This window comes from Cebus imitator, unplaced genomic scaffold (genome assembly GCF_001604975.1).
Source record: "Cebus imitator isolate Cc_AM_T3 unplaced genomic scaffold, Cebus_imitator-1.0 Scaffold22, whole genome shotgun sequence".
NCBI lineage: Eukaryota > Metazoa > Chordata > Mammalia > Primates > Cebidae > Cebus > Cebus imitator.
In genome coordinates this window covers 7,479,913-7,502,904 of record NW_016107337.1, presented here as the reverse complement: position 1 = coordinate 7,502,904, position 22,992 = coordinate 7,479,913, and the positions used below count along the sequence as shown (strand labels likewise).

General features: G+C 33.8%; 1 protein-coding gene across 1 annotated transcript in view; it reads left to right on the top strand.

Annotated features, from left to right (window-relative positions):
- The window catches only part of PKIA (cAMP-dependent protein kinase inhibitor alpha), an 85,740-nt gene that overhangs the window by 23,899 nt on the left and 38,849 nt on the right, over positions 1 to 22,992 (top strand). The window lies entirely within an intron of this gene.

The window sequence follows — 22,992 nt, the reverse complement described above, 5'->3', positions numbered from 1 at the left end:
CCACCTGCTGCTGCCCCTGCCCCTACTATCAAGTATCAGGGAGAGTAAGAATTCTATCTGCTAAGCTTTTGCTGACTTCTCAAATGAGACACTGTATACATAGTCCCTCAAACAGACATACCTATATATTCACATCTCTTTTGGATGGTATTTAGCTTCTTATGATTGTGTGTGTAAAGCACTTTGAGCATGCTGCTCCTAGTCAAATACGTGCAGGGCCAAACAAATTGGGGTAGATCAAAGCCAATAGAGACAGGAGAGGCTGTGACAAACTGGGTATAGATTGTGCCCTTTCTAAAAGGATTAAAATTACATTAAATTAAAATCTAAATAAATAAAGCAAGCAAGCCACAGTCTAACTCATCAGTTACAACTCCTGCTCTCTTTTTCCTGTGAACCATTCTGCTTTTTCTGGTAGAGGGAAAGAGGGGATGGGGCAGGGACTTCTTTCAGTTGTTAGTTTTTGTTAAATATTATTTTTGTGTTCATAAAAGTCACACATGTATACTCTAAAAATGATTCCATCTACAAAAATCTGTATTATATATAATTATTACATATGAGAAAAATTCAATCTGTCTGTTCTTCTTCCCAAAGGAGGCCTGTAACACTTTATTAAAATAAAAGTAATTTTGAATAGCATATTAACCAGATGCTTTGCTAAGCTATTTCTGCATAATTTCAAAACTAAATTGGAAAATTTTATTTATTTCAAATTGACAAATATTATGTATGTTTATATATTTATAAGGTACATTTACAAATTTTTAAAACAGCTTTACCTTCTTGAAACTATTATTTCAGTTCAGCCCAACCTCAACATCTCTGCATTTCCCCTATGAATACATATACTATCATTGTCTATTCTCCAATTTCCTCCTACTAAATAATATTCTTAGCTGCAATTTATTAAGCATTTAAATTCATATTGTTTACTATTTATCAGTGGCATTTACCTCTCCAAATTTTAGCCACATTTTACAAATAAAAGTTGCAAAGTTGGCAAGTGGCAATCTAGGATTCAGACCTAAAGGTTTCAACTGAATGTGTCAGGCTCTTAATCATAAAGCTAAACCCACCTCAAAAAAGTTAACTACTGTTTTAGAAAAATGAAAGGCAGATACTGGATCCCATATTTACAACAGCTTCAGGTGGAAATATCTGACAGAAATGTATTTCCATTGAACTCTTCTATTTCTCTCACAGTAGCATTGAATTAAGCAATAGCACATTCTTATTAAACATGATCTCTCTTTAAACTTGATTATTTCATAAATTTACATATATATAGTAATGTGAACTTTTGTTAAAGCATTACAAAACATCAGTTTAATTTTACTTCAAATAAATATATCAGTTTCCTCAACATTGACTTAATGTTCATACTTTTGAACAAAATATGAACAGTGAACTACTGTTCATATTTTTCTGGATAATACACAATTATTAAAATGGTGGCCGGTCATGGTGGCTCATTCCTGTAATCCCAGCACTTTGGGAGGCCGAGGCCGGTGACTCACAAGGTTAAGAGATCGAGACCATCCTGGTCAACATGGTGAAACCCCGTCTCTACTAAAAATACAAAAAATTAGCTGGGCATGGTGGCGCGTGCCTGTAATCCCAGCTACTCGGGAGGCTGAGGCAGGAGAATTGCCTGAACCCAGGAGGCGGAGGTTGTGGTGAGCCGAGATCGTGCCATTGCACTCCAGCCTGGGTAACAAGAGCGAAACTCTGTCTCAAATAAAATAAAATAAAATAAAATAAAATAAAATAAAATAAGAAGAGCCATGTCGTTCCTTGTATTTATGCCACTTTGTTTTTTCTTCTACTACCATACTGCACTGCCCTAGTTTGAACTTAATGTTAGGAAGTACTATAGCCCTCTTTCTGTTCAGGTCACTTGAATTCACCCCAGAACGCGTGTCCATTTGTAATCAACAAACTTGACTTTGTTTCTATTATTTCTTTAGCTTCAACACCTATATTCATCTATCTCATAACTTCATTTGTCATCCACCTCTCAAAATTCAAGCTTCCAAACTCCACTGCAACAATACGAGGTCAAATGAGCTTATGCAAGGTGACCAGAAATTAAGATATTGTAAACATCAGGAATATGAAAGTCCAACCACTATATGTTCTGCAAATTAATATATTGTTAATACTAAAATTTGTAGTCTCAGCATACAAGTTTGCTTTTTCCCAGAATCTATTATATCTTTACCATATGTTAGGCACTGATTATTTGGTTTCATTTTTCTTCCTAAATAGTAACAATTTTTAAAAATTTGTTTTCCAAACACAGAGTGACAGCTTGACAAAAAATATTATGGTATGTACCAAATACCAAGATGCCCCTCCTACCTGTACTCTCTTTTGTATTCCCAGTCATATCACCATAGTTTAGATTCTATTATTTTTTATTTCAATTTTTACAAAATTATAATCCGTCTTCTTAATAAAGCATATTGAAAAAATCGTTTCTTAGAAAAAAAAGATATATTTATTAAAATGTTACCTGTGGATTTATTTGTAGTAAGGAAAAAGTGAATACAAATTAAATAGCCCATATTAGAGACCTGATTAAATATGGATTTTATCCATAATATATTATATATTCTTTATTATTAAAGACTCTCCCAAACTAATATATGGAAAATACTTTCACTATTGGAAATAGTAAAGAAAAAAGCTAAACTACATGCTTTCTATAATTGTAACCATGTAAAAATATGCTTCCTTATTAAAATAAAAAGGCTTGAATGGATTATGCAAAATATATAAATGATTTCTTTTTTAATTCAACATTTAGTAATGCTATTGTTTTTCTGATTCGTCTTCGGAGAAAACATTGGGAGTACCTTTTGGAATCTTAGAAGACGACACCTAGCAAGCAAAATCAGGTTACTTTGGGTTAGAGCTGAAGAATATCAGTTGTAGGCTGAGATAGAAATACCATTGTCATGGCAACCACCAAAAATTTCATAGAAAAGGCATAGCTTGGATTTTTTTTAATGGAGATGACTAACAAGATCACATTTGAAATAGTTCTGATACAGTGTGGGATAATGTAAAGTAAGTCCAATCAATAATTTTTCTGGAAAATTGGGATAAAGTGGCATAAACTTAAGATCAGAAGTTAGAATCCCTAGCTTAGCATATTTTGTATACTAATAAGCTTTTATTGACATAATATTAATACGATACCAGTCTGTCTTCCCTGAATGTAAAAATTACATCTTTAATAACATTATAATCCTATGCTGATAATAATTCTCATTATCAACGAAAGAGCTTGAGGTTTCTTGTCAAGGGAATTTAAAATATTTTTCTAATTCTTTATGAAGACTCAATTACGTGTGTTCAGAGTTCCTCTGGGACACTATATATAACCTACTGGAAACACAGGCTTGTGGAAATACTGACAGCATCAATAGAAGTCATCATGACTCCTTCCTTGGAAAGAGCATGTTTCATCAGTCCCATTTGCCTCATTTGAATTGCCATCTTAAGTGACAGATACTTTCAATGTCCAAACTTCCTGCAAAAATTTATGTATTTTAATTCCATTCTGTTTGAAATTAGAACAAGAATGTCAATTAGATTATTTCATGAGCTCAAGTTTGCTAGAGTTTACAAAATCTGACCTAGCCCACTAGTCACATAGTGGCTATCTTCATACAATGAAAGTTTCCTTAAGAGTGAATAAAATCTATGGCTTTGTCTCACACATCAACTAATACATTAAAACTGCTAATTCTGTGACTGTGCTGAGAACATGACCAGTTTATTTGGAAACTACTTGCAAAATCTGCTTTGCCTTGCAACGTTGCTTCTTTGACGACATATCCACTGGAGACCTTTTAGTATCTTGCACAACTAGTCAGCCTAGATATAGGACCATATAGTTAAGAGGGAAGAGATTGTCAATAAATACAATTCATAATTACGAAATTGTAATTATTTTAAGGCTGAAATTCTACTTAGCATTTTTTTCTTTCAAGTAAACTTTTGTAGATCTGCATTTATCATAAATAGCCACATATCCAAAGTACCACGTTTCTCATGCCACATACAAACTTTTGACTCTAGCTTTCAGTGTAACATTAAAAAAAAAAAAAAATCGTATTACCTCAAAATAAGGGCTGTGTGCCAGGACTGGGAAGCATTATAAAGTGAGTTAAAATTAAATGAGGTGTGGAGTGGAGTTTAAAACCCGTGCCGTTCAAACTTCATAACTGAAATTGGCACCTGATTGTTGTTGCAAGCAATTCCTATTCATTCAGCTCTCAAACCAATTAAATGGATACCATAAATATGTTGATTCTTGTAACCAATTTAGTCTATATGTTTTCTGAAGCCACCAGTAAAACTAGTCTGTTTAATCAGCTACTGAAGATAGAGATCACGTTATAAATGAAATGGATTAACTTTTTTCCATTTTTTAAGAATTTGACCACAAAATTAAACCTTGTATTTGTACATATTAATCCAAGCATTATAATAATGTGAATGAGATCTGTCCACTCATTCATTCAACACCCACTTACTGAGATGCTATTTCATTTAAAAGACTATTCTAAGAAGTTAAAAACTGTTTGAGGATCTTACTGTCTAGTTAGTCATACAATTAATCATCACACACACTGAAGGTATGAATCAGAGAAGAAAAAAAAGTTTACCAGTATTTTTTAAATTTTGCACACAAATAGCCATAGGGAGCACAGAGGTAGGACTTTCTCCATTGAAAAAAATATATGACTTCTCTATAGCTAATTTATATATCTTAACCACTTAGTTTACAAATGAGGAAAATATAAATCTACCAAAATCATTCTGTAAAGTCACTGCTACTTTAAGTCATATGAATACTTGTTGCTAACTTGAGGCTTTCTAAATTTCAAGGCATAAGTTGAGTAGTTAATTACCTTAAGATTTAATTAGGAAAGTGATTGGGGGATGACTAGATAGTATGTTGTTTGCACTAATTTGATTTTTGTAACCCTTTTCAGGTCAATCTTTTAAAAATCAGCCAGACAATAGAAATTCTCCACTTTCAAAAATTAGGTTTACTAATTTTTGAATCTGGGTGAAGTTTCCCAGATTAATCCAAATGAAACTAAAATGGGATAAAAGATGAAGCTCATCTTAGTTTTCTTAATCTACAGTGATCTACTTTGTCCAGTTTACTTAAATTAAGAATTTTCATGTACACAATTTGAACCAGGTGAGTACCTCTCTAGGTCTACTTTTCTCTAAAATTCTAGGACTAAATAAAATATCAATAAAATGTCCCAATAATTATCTCACAAGCATATTGAAATAAATAGTATGAAATAAGTTTAAAAAATAACAGTAACAGCATATTAGAAAATATATCTTAAGAGGGATTAAACTACACAGATATAAGGTTTGATGAATTTTCTTAAAAGCTGAGAACTTACTACCAGAAACATGTAGTACATTAATAGCCTCATTATGGAGTTGAGATTCTCTCTTCAGCAGAAAGCAATTAGGGAATATGTGTTGTTTTATTTTTTATATATTGCCTTTATTCTTACGCATTTCCAATCATGATCTCCTAGTGTAATTGCATTTAAATTGTGTTCTTAACCATATATTAATTAAACTCAACATAAAGATTCAACCTAACTTTCTTGAGCAACATAGAGTTAATAAAAACTGAAACTCATTGGAATCTAGAGTATTACAGGATCTTTGCATACCTAGCTCTTAAACTGGTTGGTTTTGGATTCTGGAAATCTTAGCACCTTGGTTAAGTTGCTTGTGAAAAAGTTTTGATAAATACATCCACCTCACATAGAGCTAATAGCTATGTGTTTGGCAAGTATTTTGTGAAAACAAAGAATTAAATAGAAAGGAAAGTTGTATTTCTTTAAGAACACTGAATCATATAGAGATTGGGTAATTACTGGAGACAAATAGGCCTATCAATAAAAGTCATATATATGCAACTCCCTTCTTTTGCTGAAAATCTGTCTTTTATTCCATGTTGAATTAGATATTAAAAGACTATTGTATTTCCAATAATTATATTGTTATAATGCATGGGATATATTTCTCACCAATGACTCTACGTCCACAACATATGAAATGAAAGATATAATTATTAAATACCATACTGTCATATCCAACTCATCGAGATAATAAAGTACATTCTAAGCCTTATTTAGTGGACAAATACATGCACTATCGTGTGGTTACATGAGTCTCCATTATATTTGAAAAAGGTATATGTGTTGACATTAAAACCACATTTCTCTCTTGTCTTAAATTATGACTACATAAAATTAACACACTAACTTTTATCACTTATTTATACCAATAAAAGTCTGCTTCCAAACAAGAAAGATGTATTGGGTATATGTATATGGGCGTTTATGTGATTTAGATGACCGGCATATTTTTAAAAACTATCCAAAGGAGTTTGAAGTAATAATTTTAATGTAGCAAGAAGAGATAAAGCCATTCTCCTGTATTTCCTTAATGCTCAGATGCTATGTGTTGTATGACATGATGTATGTAAGTTACTAAAACTTTGTTCTAGAAGAGAAAAAGCTAGAATAGCAGATATGCACACTAAAAGGCAAAAATCTGGTTTTACAAATTTTATAATTAAAAAGGTGACATGTTGAAAGAAATATTTGTTTAACTTAGAACTAAATTCAAATTTAAGCTTAACTTTTACAACAATCTTTAGAAAATTTTGCTATCTGATCTTTCTTGAAGATTATTTGTAATTTTGTATCATTGATTTAGAAATTCCTAGCAAATTTTAAAATTCAGATTTCTATATAAAATCATCAGTTATCTGAAATCCTTTCTCAATCAAGACTGCCCATGAAGGCAAGTACCTTATTTGATCCTATAATAAGCTTCATTGAAAATCAGCAGAGAGAGTTCTTATTAATTTATAAATGGACATGATTAATTGTTCCCAAGTTTTCTCACAATTCTGAACCCTTAATCATTGAAACGGCAAAAACAAACAAAACAAAAAAAGCATAAAGCTATTAGGAAAAGTGATTACTTTAGCTCCTCACAGTCTGACTGAAACAAAGGTCCATTTTGTGCATAAATGCAAAGAAATATATTTTTGAAAAAAAATTCTAGTTACAATTAGAAAATGATGAACTCTGAGGTTTCATTTATTGCTAGTGAAAGAGTTTAGAGCCATTGTAAATAGTTTCCTCTAGACAGTAATATGATGGGTTTATTTTAATCAGTAATTACAAGGACAAAATGTCACTGAGTAGAGGTGTCACTGAGTAGAATATTAGGCAAAGATCCATTTCTTCCCCTTGTACAAAACCTGGTTGCATCCTTTTAAAGAACAGAATTAAACAGGCAAGGAAACATGTATTCAAGGCTATTTCAATAGGGGGGAAAGACTGAATTCAACCCTGCTGAAATAAAAGGCAGGTAAGTTTTTAAATGTTGCGGTGAGCTATTAAATGTTGTGGTGAGCTAGTGAAAAATGCTGGAGGACATTAGGGAAAGTTTGTCAATGTGATTAGGCATCTGTGTTTGCTAACGGGAGCTTAGCCAAGTTAAGGTCCTATCCTTTTGTACAGATTGGGAAACAGAAATCTTTCTTGATTATTACATTTCAAAAAGATGGTCCTCAGGTCTATCAGAAAGACATTCCTGGGTAGTAGAATATTTACAGCTCAAAGAGTCAGAGAAATAATTTACAACTGGAAGTTTTCTAAAGTAAATGATCTTGAAAAAGGGTAGTTAGAGGTCTATGGTCCCAGGAGGAAAAATCCTGCCTGAAGTTCATCAAGCTGACTGGGATCTTTGAAGCTGTCTTGGTCAATCCAAATCTGGAACACAGATTCAGATCTGATTGCCAACTCCTGAGAAAAGTTTGAAAAGACAGAAGCTTCCCTGATCACCCATCCTCCCTTATTTGACTTAGATATTTCATTTATTTCCATTATTTTTATTGTTTTCATAGGTTTTGGGGAGAACAGGTGGTATTTCATTACATGAATATATTCTTTAGTGGTGATTTGTGAGATTTTGGTGAACCCATCGCCCAAGCAGTGTATACTGAACCGAATTTGTAGCCTTTTATCTTTCACTCCTTTCCTACCCTTTCTCTCTCTCTCCAGACCTCAAAGTTCATATTTTTTCTTATGTCTTTGCATCCTCATAGCTTAGCTCCCACTTATGAGTAATAACATACAATGTTTGGTTTATGGGTTACCATGGAGGCACAAGATTGCCAATGTCACAGATTTTATCTGGCTGAATTGCAATTTTTTGTTTGTTTATTACTCTTGACAAGAGACTATGAAATTTATAAGGACAAGAATCTTGTGTGTTTGTAATCTCAGGATTCACAGTAGTGCCCCTCACCTCATAGTAATTCAATTAATGCTTGTTAAAAAAAAAAAGACAATTTTAAAGATTTCAGAGAATAAGAAATAAGGATATGTGAATGAGTGTGGTTATTACAAAACAATTGAGAGTCTTTAGTCTGGTAATATGAAGGCTGTAAAGGAATATGATCAGAGACATGTTCCTAGAGGTATGAACTGTTCTAGTAAATCCTAGACAACTAAAAGTGTGCCATACCCAGTAAAGATAGGAAAGGGAGCTTATGCCTAATGCATGGTATATAGTAGACACCATGTAAGCATATCTAATTTAGTCCTTCATCTGGAAGAAAAGTATTACAGACTCCACTTCCTAAGTGGAAAACTGACAGATAGAGTAGCCATACAGCTACGCTTACCCTCACCTTGATAGCCCCAAGTTATAAAGCCATTAGACTTGGTAGTCGTAAACTTAAATTGTAATCATTTAATTTTTAGAGAATAGAAAAAATAGAACTTTTAACTTTACATATTAGATGATACCCCCAAGAAGGGATCATCCACAAAATATAAATACAATCTATGCAGTATTAGACATATATTTAAATGCTAGAGACAAGGAAGGATAAAAATGGGTATGGTTTGGGGTACCTTCCAAAATGTCTGAAGGGAGTATCAACACAAGGAGTAACTGTTTTTTGGGGGGAGGATCATCGGCAATACAATGGTTTGGATGGTCTGGTCCAACCACATGGTTTGGACCATCTGGTTTAGATGGTCACTGAGATGGAAGTTAGTGGGGCTCTTTTCTGGTATTTAGAACATTCTCTGTGATTCTTTGCTAATGATATATCTGTTTCCTTGGTTTCATTATCATGGGAAAGATGTTTAGGGGAATAATCTTTCTGTGTTTTCAGATGTGCATTGAGAATGGTATTTCTTTAACTCCTATTATGTGCTGGAGAAGTATTGATATTTCCTGTATACATCTCTGTATGTCAGGACAAGAAATATTATAGCTGATTGGAGCCAGTCCTATCTGGTTAAACAAACATTGTAAAGGAGGATCATCCTGAATTTAGGAGCGATGTCTGGGACAAGAGCAGGCAAAGTGGAGAGAATTTAATTAACAATTTGGTTCCATCTGAAAGCCCCACAAAATTCAGATACCCGTGTTGGGCTGATAGGATACTATTTTCAAAATAATATGGCTTGAAACTTTTTCTCAAGAATTTGTGGTGAGAAAAAACTAATGGTCATCTAGTGAATAAAAGAATTATATATTTTCCTCACAATTCTTTGAAATCCTGGACCTGTCATTTGACTGATTTTATCATTTTCTCAAAAAAAAAGAAAAAAAGAAAAAAAAAACAGAAAAAGGAAAGAAAATTGCATACTGGAAAAAAGGACCACTTAATGCTTGTCTGATGCACTGTTGGCATTCTTCCAATTCTTCTGGAAAATGTCATTTTATCATTTATAGTCCTGCAAAACTGTGAGTCAAAATGAAAAACTGTATAGCCTCTTAGAAGTATCAGGATATTTGTAAAGGGGCCATATTCAAACAGATTTATTTAAAATAGTTATTAGCGTATCATTATGCCCCAACAAGACTGCAAAGTTGCTTAGCAACAGAATCAGGCACCCTTAACAGGAACATGCATGGGAACAATGGTGAAATATAATTGAGCCTTAAAAAGACAAATTCTTTGAACTAAATCTTGAAAAGACAATGTGTCATAGGAAGAATATGAGTATTTTAACCTAAGGCTTGTTCTCTGAGTGTTATTTTATAGCTAAATCATGAGTGTCTCCCTATAGAATAAATAGAACAATGATACTTTTAGTCTTTATATAATTTAAGGCACTTAGATTGTTTACCGAGGTTAGCTCAACAATGCATAAAATCTCTATTTTGACCAATTAGCTTTAAAATTGTAGAGATACATAAAGACAGGAAAGGAAAGCTCTTACAAAAATAAATGCTAGAAAAATTTGATGAACTGCAAGGGTTTTATTTTTAAGTTATGTATAATTTAAACTATCAGAAACTCAAAAACTGTACTTTTATCTTTTAAATTTGAATAATATACATTTACATATACACGCATACATGATGTATCTCTCTAATTCCCATTTGCAGTAAAAAAAAGAAAAAAGAAAAGAAAAAAGTCTGTAAAGCACTGTCTCTTCTAGAGTACTTTTGACTAATTTGATGTAGGCTCACTTTATACTCCAATACCTGTAAACGCACTGTCTTGCTTCTTTTAATAATAATAGAAACAAATCCGGTGCATGTGGGCTGTCTTGATGTAATGCATAAACATCTAAAAATTTCAGTCAAGGAATACACTCAGGGTCCTGTCTGTGGAGGCAGAGAATCCCAGCTCTGATCCTAGTCCTATTTCTGGCTTTGACCACTCTAGACCTCATACTCCTCATCTCTAAAATGAGACTTCTAAGATCCCTGTCAGATCTAATGCTTCTGAATCTATGTTCATCAACTTTTAAGTAGTGTAATTCTTTTTTCTCATGGAAGAATTGGTTGTTTTATTGAATTGGTTATTTGACTGCTGTTTCTGTGTAAACACTAGAAGCAGTAGGCCTATTTGCCAACATTGTTAGAATGTCAGGCAGAAAAATTTCCCTACTGGCTCCTTTTTGGCTTTGTGTGTGATTATATGTTGCAGGGTTGATTTTTGTTCCCTGAAAGCTGAAAACATGCAGGTGTAGATGTCATATGCTGCAGCTTTTTATATCAAGCCACTCTTAAAACAACTGGAATTTTTTTTTCTTACAGTCTTTAGAAGAAGGTTAGATGACCAAATCTGTTTTCCTTTTCTTGAGAGTTTTATAACATAACGAAAGGTCATCCTTAAGCAGTCAGATAAGATTAACAACAAAATCTTGGAAAACAGCCAGTGCATCAACAAAACAAACCCAGTGGACTGTTTACAAATGTTAAGTTTAAATGCGCAGCAGAACATGGGATGGGGAAGAGAGGAGAGATACTTCATAGACATAGTAAATATTATCTTTAAAATTATAGAGCCACATAAAGAAAGGAAGAGAAAGCTACAGAAATAATTTCCAGAGATGACCCATGACCCTGGACTGTTGGGAACCAGTATCAGCAAAAAAACCTGGCACCCAGCAATATGTAAAGTGCATTTGTAAGGATGTTGGAAGCAGCAATTCGTAGATCACAAGTCACAGAAGTAGAATCATGGGCCATACCCATACTGGGTTCTTTATGCCATTTTTAATGAAAATGTAAATTGGTGGAAATATTTTATTTGCAAAGAAGTGAAAAAGTGATTTTTACCATCACCAGCTGATGCCAGGCCAGGTTTTTCACTATACAACCTAGGATGTGGCCCTAAAGTCTTGACAGCTAAGTAGGGAAGACACTGTTCTCTTCCTTCCAAATACCACTTCCCTTACTAAGGATTCTAAAGGAAGAGAAAGCTTTTAACAGAGAAACACCTAAGAGGAAAGCCAGCAATATTTAAATCCAGGAACTTAATATTGACCTAAGAAGCAAGTAGGCTTAGGAAAGAGCAAGCTACAGAAATTGTTGAAGGCTTTGCACATTTAGTTGAAATTTTTAAAATTCTTAATAGAAGTAGAGAATTCTCTGCAATTTGTATTTTTCAGTGATTCAGATGTGACCTATTAGAAGTTTACCAGGAAGAAAAGTAACACTGAAAAATGTGGATGACACTAATACAAAAACAATGATAAAAAGCAGAGACAGATATTTGTAACAAAGGATTTCACCAGCTTTCTGCCTGTAATCCCAGCACTTTGGGAGGCCCAGGCAGGCAGATCATGAGGTCAGGAGATCGAGACCATCCTGGTCAACATGGTAAAACCCCATCTTTACTAAAAATACAAAAATTAGCTGGATGTGATGGCACACACCTGTAATACCTACTCGGAAGGCTGAGGCAGAATTGTTTGAACCCAGGAGGTGGAGATTGCGGTGAGTCAAGATCGCATCACTGCACTCCAGCTTGGTGACAAAGCGAGACTCCGTCTCAAGAAAAACAAATAAAAGGCTTTCATGGTTTATACAAGATTTCGATTTTAGTTATACTTGATATGCATTTTAGATTATGCCATACATAAACATGCATTTAGGAGACATACTCAATAAATTGCAGATCATATATAGCAGTAGTAAACGTTAATTCTTTTCAATGAATAATTTTATAGTATTTTGTGGTTTAAGGAGACTAGTTTAAAAAAAAAGATTGTTTTAAATTTGAGAACTGAGCAAAATAAAATAAATTGAATCAAATTTCTTCAATCTACCTTCTGATGCTCAAGGTGGAGAGGCTACCAAATGGTGTATGACTGAGGCTATGGGATCCTACGTTTTCTGCACTGTGTGAATCGTATTATATATTCTGTAATTTGAAGGGGTACAAAGCACTTACAGGTTGCATTTTTCAAACTTTTACAAAGCAATAGTCACCTTCACAGCCTTCTCTTTTCATTAATTAGACTTAGAGAAACTCATATTTGCATAAGTTTCATGAAGCTCTTTCTGAATTTCTTTCCCATTTGAGTCTATTTATTACTCTATTCACCCTGTTACCTAATACGCTTTACAGTAACTGTATGCCCTGAAAATTTCTTCCCTCCTCCACATCGTCAAAACTTGCTTTTGGATCATTCATGCTGAAGTTAAAAAAAAAATGACTAAGATTTTAAAGTACAGACATTTGGATTTCAATGGAAAAGAAAAGCTAAAGGATTGAGGTGCTCAGGCAAAGAGATGAACTACTTAGCTTCTCCCAATTATAAGACTCGTCATATAAGCTATATAGTTGGAGAGAAGTAGTCTTTCAAAAGGCTCTAAATATAGGAAAACAAAAATAAAAATCACTTCTTAGTTCATAAATACAATGTAGGTTTACTGAGGAAATCATTAAAATTGATCCCTGTTTTCTGATCTCAAACTGGCCAACAGTGAAAAGGAGCTGGATAAAGTGGCCTTGGTGTTGGTGAATGCAAGAAAAATTGTATAGAATTATAAAAGGAAAATGAATGTCAAAACGATGTATGTGTGTGTGTCTGTGTGGAAACCAGACATTTAAAACTGACAGTTATTGACATTTAAAACTGCTAAAGTTATCAATGCATTGAAAAGAATCTATTAACTTCAAAATCATTCTATTGCTATATCAACTCATATTTGAGGAACAAATCAATAGCAATGACTTTCTTGAAATATCTCCCAAGACTATGATTTGGTTTTATGGCACTGGTGGGCAAAGCGGTTTGGTCTGAAAGGACACAAATAGGTAACACTATCAGTTAAGAATGTTGGCAGTAGTTGAGCAAAAAAATAAAATATGATAGAAAGCACAGTTTTGTCTCATACACAAAGTTAAAATGAAAAAGTGAAAAAAGTCTAAATTTTATTTTATGTTTACCAGTTATGTAAATTAAAAGAAACTGATCTTACTACCTATTAAGTTTATTCCGTTACGAAAAGAACATTTTCTTTGAATGAATATGGATACATTTTTCTTTTAACAGAATCAGGCAGCCAAAGAGGGCTCCCTGTTATTTATATGAGTCAGTATTTACTTGCCCATATAAGCCTGTTTCACTAGTGTTACAGTCAGATAATTCTTGTTATGATCAGGGAAAAAAGCAAGCAAGAATGAATGTGATGCCAATTAATATAACTATGAACTAGTATTTAGTAGTTATTGATCATTTTATGTGGAAAGTAAAAAATAAATTATCTAATATTCCGTTGTTTATGATTATTTTAACACAAATGGAATTTGGGGGTTTTTATCAGATGTTCTGTTCTTTGTTAAGAAGTGAGGAAAAAAAGCACTTCCTGATCCTAAGCAAGTCAGCTCTTCAATTTGCCTGATCATGATGAATATGAATACAGGCTTGTTCTCCAGTACAGTAGCTCTTCATCAGAAGTAGGCTGGCTCTAACATATTTCACAAACAGAGGAAAATGTGCCAAGACACGGTCGGCAATGCTTTTTAATTTTTTGAGGTTTAAAATATTACTGTACTTTGTATGAATTTTACATTTCTCATGGATAATTTTACTGTGAAATTTATGATGCTATAAAACTATATTTATTAAGATACTATAGTAGGCTTCCAATATCTCCAAACATCTTATGTTGGTAACATTTGAATTTGAACACTACATCTTTATCCTTTCATAAACTAGGAGATAATTGTTCTGGTGACTAGCAGAAGAAGCTGGCAGGAATGATAGATTTGCCACTCTTTCTGTTGTATGTGAGTCTTGTTACTATAGTTGGTCAATTAATGGCAACACATGACAAAAATCTTCCTGACTACTAGTTAATTGACCCTAATTTCGCTATTTTTGTTACTGTTGAAGCTTCCTCTAATTTTGTATGTGCATATGTTACCCTACTTGTCATTTTGTTCCTCCCAGCCTTCCTTATCAGAAAGCGCATCTCACTAACTTTACAGTCAGATAATTCTTGTTATAATCAGGGAAAAAGCAAACAAGAATGAATGTGATGCCAATTAATATAATTACTAATTGGAAGCCACATTTTGAGGACATTAAAACAGAGGAAAAGTAGAAATGATAATAACTTGGTTTTAGGGAAGCTGTTACATATGAATAGAACCCAAAATGGCACCACTGGTAATTTTCCAGGGACTTAATATTTCTGATACACACTCAATTTGTGCCCATTGATAAAATGCACTAGTATTATAGGAGAATCAAATGGTTACATATTTGGAGAAATCAGGTTATCAGAATGAAGTAATAGTGACAACACTTAAACAATAATGCATTAAGCTTTCCTTGTTTATTATGCTAGAAGTCTTATGAGGTTATCTGACTAAAAACATTTCAATTACTTCAGCATTGTGGGACATGAAGTATAAAGGAGAACTCAGGGCACAGAAAAAAAAGAGAAAGAGAAAGAAAAGGGTTGAAAGAGTAATTACTTGGCTATCAGCTGCTGGGGAAATTTATTTATGTTCTCATAATATTCATAAGGCTCTTGCCAAAATGTTGTTATTAAATACCCATTTTATAGAAAAGGGACTGAGGCTGTTCAACTGCTGGTTATTTTGTGGGTATTTATACTTGTGATGGGGACAGTTATGTCAGGAACTCCAGTCCCAGTTAAAGTGAAACCTTGCACAGATATCGTTATAGTTTTGATCCAAATTTTGACAACAGTACAATGTTGCTTGTCTTTCTCCAGGATGGTAATCTGGTGGTCTGTGTTTCATTAACAATAGTTCTTACCCCTGTAATTTTTTTTCTGAATTGTTCGTACCAACTATTTGGTTTTGTAAATTTATATGACACTTTATTTCAAACTAATTATAAAATATAAATTAGACTAGCTCTAAGCTGTCCTTTTTTCCACCAACTGATTGATTCTGTAGTAGCAAAAACCTGAAATTACATCTAAAATGCTGTTTATAGTTGTTTATTTTAGTAAAAGGATGCAGAGCAGTCAGATTGAATTGTCAGATTCTCAAAACAAAATCAAATTATCTGACAGTTTGCATTAAATCAGATAATGTATACCTCTTCTGGATCCTCACATTGGTTTAATTATTTATAATCTCTGCAGTGTCCCTAAAATAACTATTATCTCCAATTAACACCAAAGAAGCTGAGGCATAGAGAGATCCAAGTAAGTGGCAGGGATGGAATTCAAACCCAGGTCAGTTTCAGGCTTGAACTTCACTAATTCCATACTTTTCACTGCCTATCTCACTGTAGATAGTTATATTAGTCTGTTTTCATGCTGCTGATAAAGACATACCTAAGACTGGGAAGAAAAAGAAGTTCAATTGGACTTACAGTTCCACATGGCTGGGGAGGCCTCAGAATCTTGGTGGGAGGCAAAAAGCACTTCTTATGCGGCAGTAGCAAGAGAAAATGAGGAAGATGCAAAAGCAGAAACCCCTGATAAGCCCCTCAGATCTCATAAGACTTATTCACTATCGCGAGAATAGCACGGAAAGACCATCCCCCTCCATGATTCAGTTAGGTCCTCCTGGGTCCCTCCCATGACGTGGGAATTCTGGGAGATACAATTTAAATTGAGATTTGGTGGGGACACAGCCAAACCATATCAGTAATCAACAAATGTTCACTTATTTCTTTTACCCTAGGTGGGTTAAAAGAACAGGTGTATGAAAGAAACAGAATCAATCACTAAGCAATACTTAAAACAGTGCAGATTCGTTTTAATGTAAATGTTATAATAAGGCTAGCCAGCAGCTACTGGATATTCATATTATATTAGAAACTGTGCATTAAGTACTTTATGGGTTTTTTTTAGTCTCATTCTGTTGCCCAGGCTAGAGTGCAATGGTCCCATCTCGGCTCACTGCAACCTCCACCTCCTGGGTTCAAGTAATTCTCCTGCTCAACCTCCAGAGTAGCTAGAATTACAGGCATGTGCCACAACGCCTGGCTAATTTTTGTATTTTTAGTAGAGACAGTGTTTCACCATGTTGGCCAGGGTGGTCTTGAACTCCTGACCTCAAGTGATCCACCCGCCTCAGCCTCCAAAGTGCTAGGATTACAGGCGTGAGCCACTGCGCCTGGCCCTTTATGAGTAGTTTTTATTTCACACATATACTTCTGACTCTAAGAAGTAGCTAAAGTGATCAAAACATCAACATGATCAGGTGTCAGCAGTTAAGTGGAAAGGTGCTTCTGGGGGATGATTTGACCAAGACATTAAGCAGAGAAGTGATGGGTACTGATGGGGAGACTAAGAAGCAATTTATAGCAGGGAGATAGCACTAGTGTAAGCAGGCATTTCTTGCTTAAGAACTGTGGACCATATCACCTAAAAAGTGTGGTTTTGATGGAAGCTGAAGAGAGATACTTTTATGCAGTTTAAAAAAAAATAAATTGATATCTGTCCATCCTTTCATGTTTGAACATAACTGGTTTCGACATGTGTTGAAATTACTCATCTCAAGTTGCCTTTAACATCTGAACTAGATGTCTGTGTGATGGAGACAGAGGCTATGGAGCTGCCTTCCTGAGGTCATAGCCCCCTCACTCTGGCCAGTGTTGTACATTCTGGCAAACAAGCATAGTTCCTTTTATTTATAATTATTATACATCTAGTTCAGAAAACCTAATTTGATCTACTTATAACAAAGTATAAATGAAATCTGAATTCATCTGATTAGTTCTTCCTGTAAGATTGTGTTCATTTCTATCACATATAAAGATTTTTGGTAGTATCACGGTGCCAAAGTGATAACCTAGATCACCTGACTCTGCATTCTCCATAGGACTAAATCATACAGATCTCTCTGAAGTAATGTTATAATTAATCCCCAAAGGTAATTTATAATTATATATACGCTGCTTTCATGCATATTTGATATCATTTTGACTTTCACTATTCATTTAGCATGTTTGCAAGCCTTTTGTTAAAAATAGCTGGTACACAAATCATTTCCTGATTGCCACATCTGGAACCCTGATTATATTTGCATTTCAGAGTCATTAGCCTTTAAAACTAGAGCAGAGTCTGGGAATTTGCAGACAAAATACTGCTTCCTTCTGGAACTTGCATAAAATGATGTGTAAATCTGCATTACTGTTTAAAGAAAACTGATTTTTTTCATTCTAAATTTATATGACGCTTTCTTTAATCATAAAATGTAAATTAGGCTAATCTAAGCTGTCTTTTTCCCCACCAGAACAAATGACAGTAACATTTTGTACAAAAAGAAAAAAAAAAATTTTTATTCACACCTTGAATCATTACTCTCCTCTTCTTTGAAAGTTAATTCTGATTAAGATGTACTGGTATCTCATTGAAATCTTTGACAAAGCCAGCTTAGCTATTCTCTTGAGTAATGATTTATCTTACATTAAAAGATCTTAAACCTATGAACATTAATAACTAATGTGATGAATATTACTAATATTGAGACTCAATTCACCAAGGAGAATACTTTGGGGAAGCAGATGGACTGTGAAGGGACAGGGATAATTTTTAACTATGGTCTTGATATTTAGACCAGTGGCCAAGAGAAACCATGAAGAACATGAGAATGGGTTCAATTCACGTCAAGAAATCAGAATATTTGCCAGTGGTTTAACATTTACTAGTCATGTCCTAACAGAATAGTCTGGAAAGATATATAGCATTTTATCCGAGTCATTTAATTTAACCATATCCCTTTGTGATTGTGTTATCTCTATTGGTAGATAGAAAACAGGCTCAGGAAGATTAAGAATGTTACCTAATTCTAGTAAGCTGCAAAACCTAAACTGATTTAATTCCAGAGCAAAGATCTTTCTACCTTATCAGTGTGGTTCTTTATCTCTTTGAGAATTGATGAGCTCTATGAGCCTTCTTCCAGAAAAAATGCATAAATAAACAATATGAGATGTGGTATATTAGTACAAATCTCACTAACTGATTGGTTTGTTTGGGCTTGCATCTGCTGATAGATCTTTTGCAAAATGGCTTTCCCCTGAGTTAATGGGCTTTAAGTATTTTTTTCCAAAGACATTCCCAAATTATACATATAAGAAACTATTTTCCTTTCAGGCTAAAGAGAATTAAAATGTATTTAAGTACATATAGGTGCCAGTGTTGGTCTACTAGAATACAAGCTAAGATATATAGGAGACAAGCTAAGATGAGTTCACAAACTGTCCATTATACTGTGGTTTGTTTCTGATACTGTGAAGTAGATATAATGTAATCTATTATAGGACAAGAGAGGAAAAAAAATGCTTCTTCCTCCTCAACATCATGTAATTAACCTTCCCCACTGCCCTAGGCTAGGCCAAGTGTTTTTTTGTTTTGTTTTGTTTTATCCTAGTACAGGCAGCATATTTTAGTGACCCTTTGTCACAATCTTCTCCACCTCAAGCACATCTCACATAAATCTAGCCCTTCCCACAAAGTTTGTGCCAGGCAGTCTTAGTGTCAGCTATACCCATGGATGTATAATTTTGAACTTCTCAAGTAGGGCCATTGCAGTCAGTAGAGCACAACGGTTGGCACTGATGTCAAACTTTCCGAGTCCAAATACTGCTTCCATCTCTGGCTAATTATGTCACCCTAAAAAAATCACTTAAACTTGTGGAAAGTATGTTTTTTCCAGAAAAGAGAATAGTAAATGTACCTTCCTCATAGGGTTAATGTGTAAATTCATGTAACATGGTATAATGCATATTAAGCATTGCACAGTACCTGCCTCTTGTCAGTAATAGCTGCTCTATTATTAATTATCTTATTTGCATCCCCATTCCCAGCTCCCTTCTAGCATCCAGTAGTTCTTCAGCAAATATTTACTGGATTGAATTAGTTCTAAAACTTAGGCAACGCACCAACAACAGAGTAGTTGCCAGCCCTCAACCTACACTTCTCCCACTGAAAGGAAGAATAGACAGAAGCCAACTATCTACCCCTTTTCTACTCAAAACCTCTCATCCAGCCTCCAGTTAATAAAATAATATTTCTGAACACCAGGAAAGATTGGGAATTGTTGAAGTCATGCTAGTTTGAAAATAGTTGAGTTTTTCTAATGACATATGTCTCAGGATCCCAGGGTCACCAAGCTTATATTAATATAATCTAGTTGGGACTAATGGTGATAATTAGTGAACTAGTCATTTTTGAGCTTCTTGGGCTCTTAAAAAAATTGGTTATCATTAAGCCCACACTTCATAAAGGCACAGCTATTTTATTTTTACTGGAGACTCAACAGTCAAAGTAATCTCTTTAAAAGCACAAAGCATATAACATCATTGTCCTGCTTGAAACTTCTAAAGGTCATGTAGTGCAAAAAGACTAAAACATAAGCCACTTAATAAGACTTATAGGCTTCAAGTGTCTGTCCCCCTTCAGCATCTCTTCTAGAACTTCTAGAGTTCCAGGCATGATTGCCTTTTTCAAACCCTCAGATGCAGGAAGCTTGTAGCTATCACACGGCTTTGCATTTACTGATCTTTCTGCTTAGATCAGGTTTTCTCCAATCATTTCAGTCTCATTTCAGATGCCACTTCTACTACCTTGGCCAGAGAGACCAGCTTCCTCTGTATCTGTCTATTCCATTAACCAGTTTCACTTGTCAATTTGTTTACTTATGTACCCTAGCCCCTTCCCCCCGCCCCCCTCTCCCTACACACACCTTGGGCATTTGCTTAAGAGCAAGGACTTTGTGCTTGTTCACCACCAAATCTTCCAAGGCTTTCAACAGAGACTGGTATGTGGTAGATGCTTAGGAAATGAGTGTTGAATTAATGAATGAATATGTGAAGGAATGGAAAAAATGAGGGAAACTATAACAAGAATATTCCCCTTTTGAAAGAACAATGTAACAAGGAAAACAATATTCATTCAATTAAAATCAAACCTACATAGTTACTAACATATCACTTAGTAGTTAACATGTAATACAAAATGTTTCATTACTTTCCGGTTTTATCCAAGTAATTAATTAAATTTTGTTCACTTTAAGGGCAATCTGTGAGACATTATTTAACTTCTCTATTTTAAAATTTCAGCATTAACTCAGCCAGAGGCGTCATCAATTAGTGGTCATCTGACCTTGGATAAATTAAAATTAACATCTCAATGCCTCAGTTTTCTCATTTGTAATGTGGAAACAATATAAGATATATAGATTTATAAGAATAATCACATGAATAAAGCTCTTAGAATAGTTTCTTGCATATAGTAGACATTATAGAAGTTTTGACTAGTATTATTACTATGAGAATTAAATTTCTTGCATATGGCAGACATTATAGAAGTTTTGACTACTAGTATTATTATTATGAAAATTAAATATGGAGAATAATCTTTCATACAGTTTGATATTCTGTTGAATATAAGTGGAACTCATAACATATTTGGAAATCAGATTAAGGGGAGGCAGTAAAATATACCAAGTTAGAAGATTACAAGGGTATAAAAGTACAAAAATATTTTTGTCTTTTGTTTTACTTTCTTTTTCAAGGACAGGTCTAGAAATAAGAGTCTAGAAGTAGGAAGACAAAAACTCTCCATTGGCTGTGGTGACATGGAGATCACTGATGTCCTTTGTAAGTGAAATTTCAGAGCAGTGGACAAAGATATTGGGGTGAGGAAAGCCAGATGAAAGTAAACTGTTGAGTAAATAGGACATGAGGAGTGGAAAAACATATAAAGATAACAATTATGAGGACAGATGTGAATGAGTAAAAGAAGATATTTGATTACCAAGAAAGGTTTCATGTTGCATGTATACTTTTTAATATTTAAAATAGGAGCTAGTGGTCTAGAATATGTTTGAATTTTTATGGGAATAATCTATAAAGAATAGGTCAGTTGTGGATGACACAGTGCTGTGAAGTTCTTGATCAGATAAGGGAAAATGGAATGACCACTACATACAGTGCAAATGGCCTTTCACATTAACTCTTGCAAAACAGTAATACAAAGATCAGTGAAGATGCTAATGGATACATGGATTTGACAGTGGGCCATTTACTGGCTTCTATTTTCTTAATGAGATATAAAGCAATCCAGCAGCTGAGAGAGGGAAGTAAAGAAGAAAGAGCGGAATTTGACAAGAGTGGGGAAGGCCTATTTAAAAAAAAAAGAAGAAGAAGAAGAAGAAGAAGAAGAAGAAGAATAGCCCTTAAATAGAATGAGAAAGAACTTACTGGTTAGTCAGAGCAATATTCCCTGTCTTGAAAGCCCATTTGAGGTTGATGTTCATTAATTTATTGGAATACAGTTGTGCCCTGTCACGTGATTTTTCTCCAGTTACCTAGGAATAAGTTATGAAGAGGCAGAAAAGAGAGAAGATAATTAAGAGGAAATACAATTAGTATTTTAAAGATATTGGTGATGTTCAACTTCAATAGTTGACAAAACATTTGAAGAAATGGTACAAGAGGGTCCAGTTTATTAATTTATCAAAATCACTAAGCACATATTATAGTATCTTATTTTGGTAAAGCTCTTCATCTAATTTGGTTCCATAACTTGAAAAGTAATTTGGCAATGTCTAGTAAGATTAAAGTGGTCATAGCTTTTTATTCATCAATTTTAATTCTGGAAATTCACTCAAATAATTTATATTTAGAAAATCATTATATAAAGGTGTTCGTTGTCCTGTCATGTGTAGTAACAAAAAAATGGAAACACCTTTAATTTCAACACTAACAAAATGATTTACAAAAGCCAATTATATCCAATTAGTAGAAAATTACACAGTCATTAAAATTATAATTATGAGACTATGCAGCAAAATAGAATAATGCTTAATGAAGAGAGCTGATTTCAAATTTGTCTGCCTTGTGACAACTATGTAAACATAAATATTTATTAAAAATTAAACAAAAATAAAAATTGAAAAGCTCTGCAACAGTAATGGGACTTTTTACTTTTGTTTCAAAATTTTTTAGAATGGTTCCTTTTTATAATTTTGCTCTTTAAGAGGAGTGTTAAAGGAGGTTTTTTTTGGCCCCTTTTTAAAGATTTTCTGATTATTACATCTAACATTTACAAATAAATAATTATTTTATCATAGAAGATTAGACTTCTGTAACAGTTCATACTTCCACATTATTTGGTAGAAAAAGTTTTTAGAAAATTTTTCAAGATTTTTTT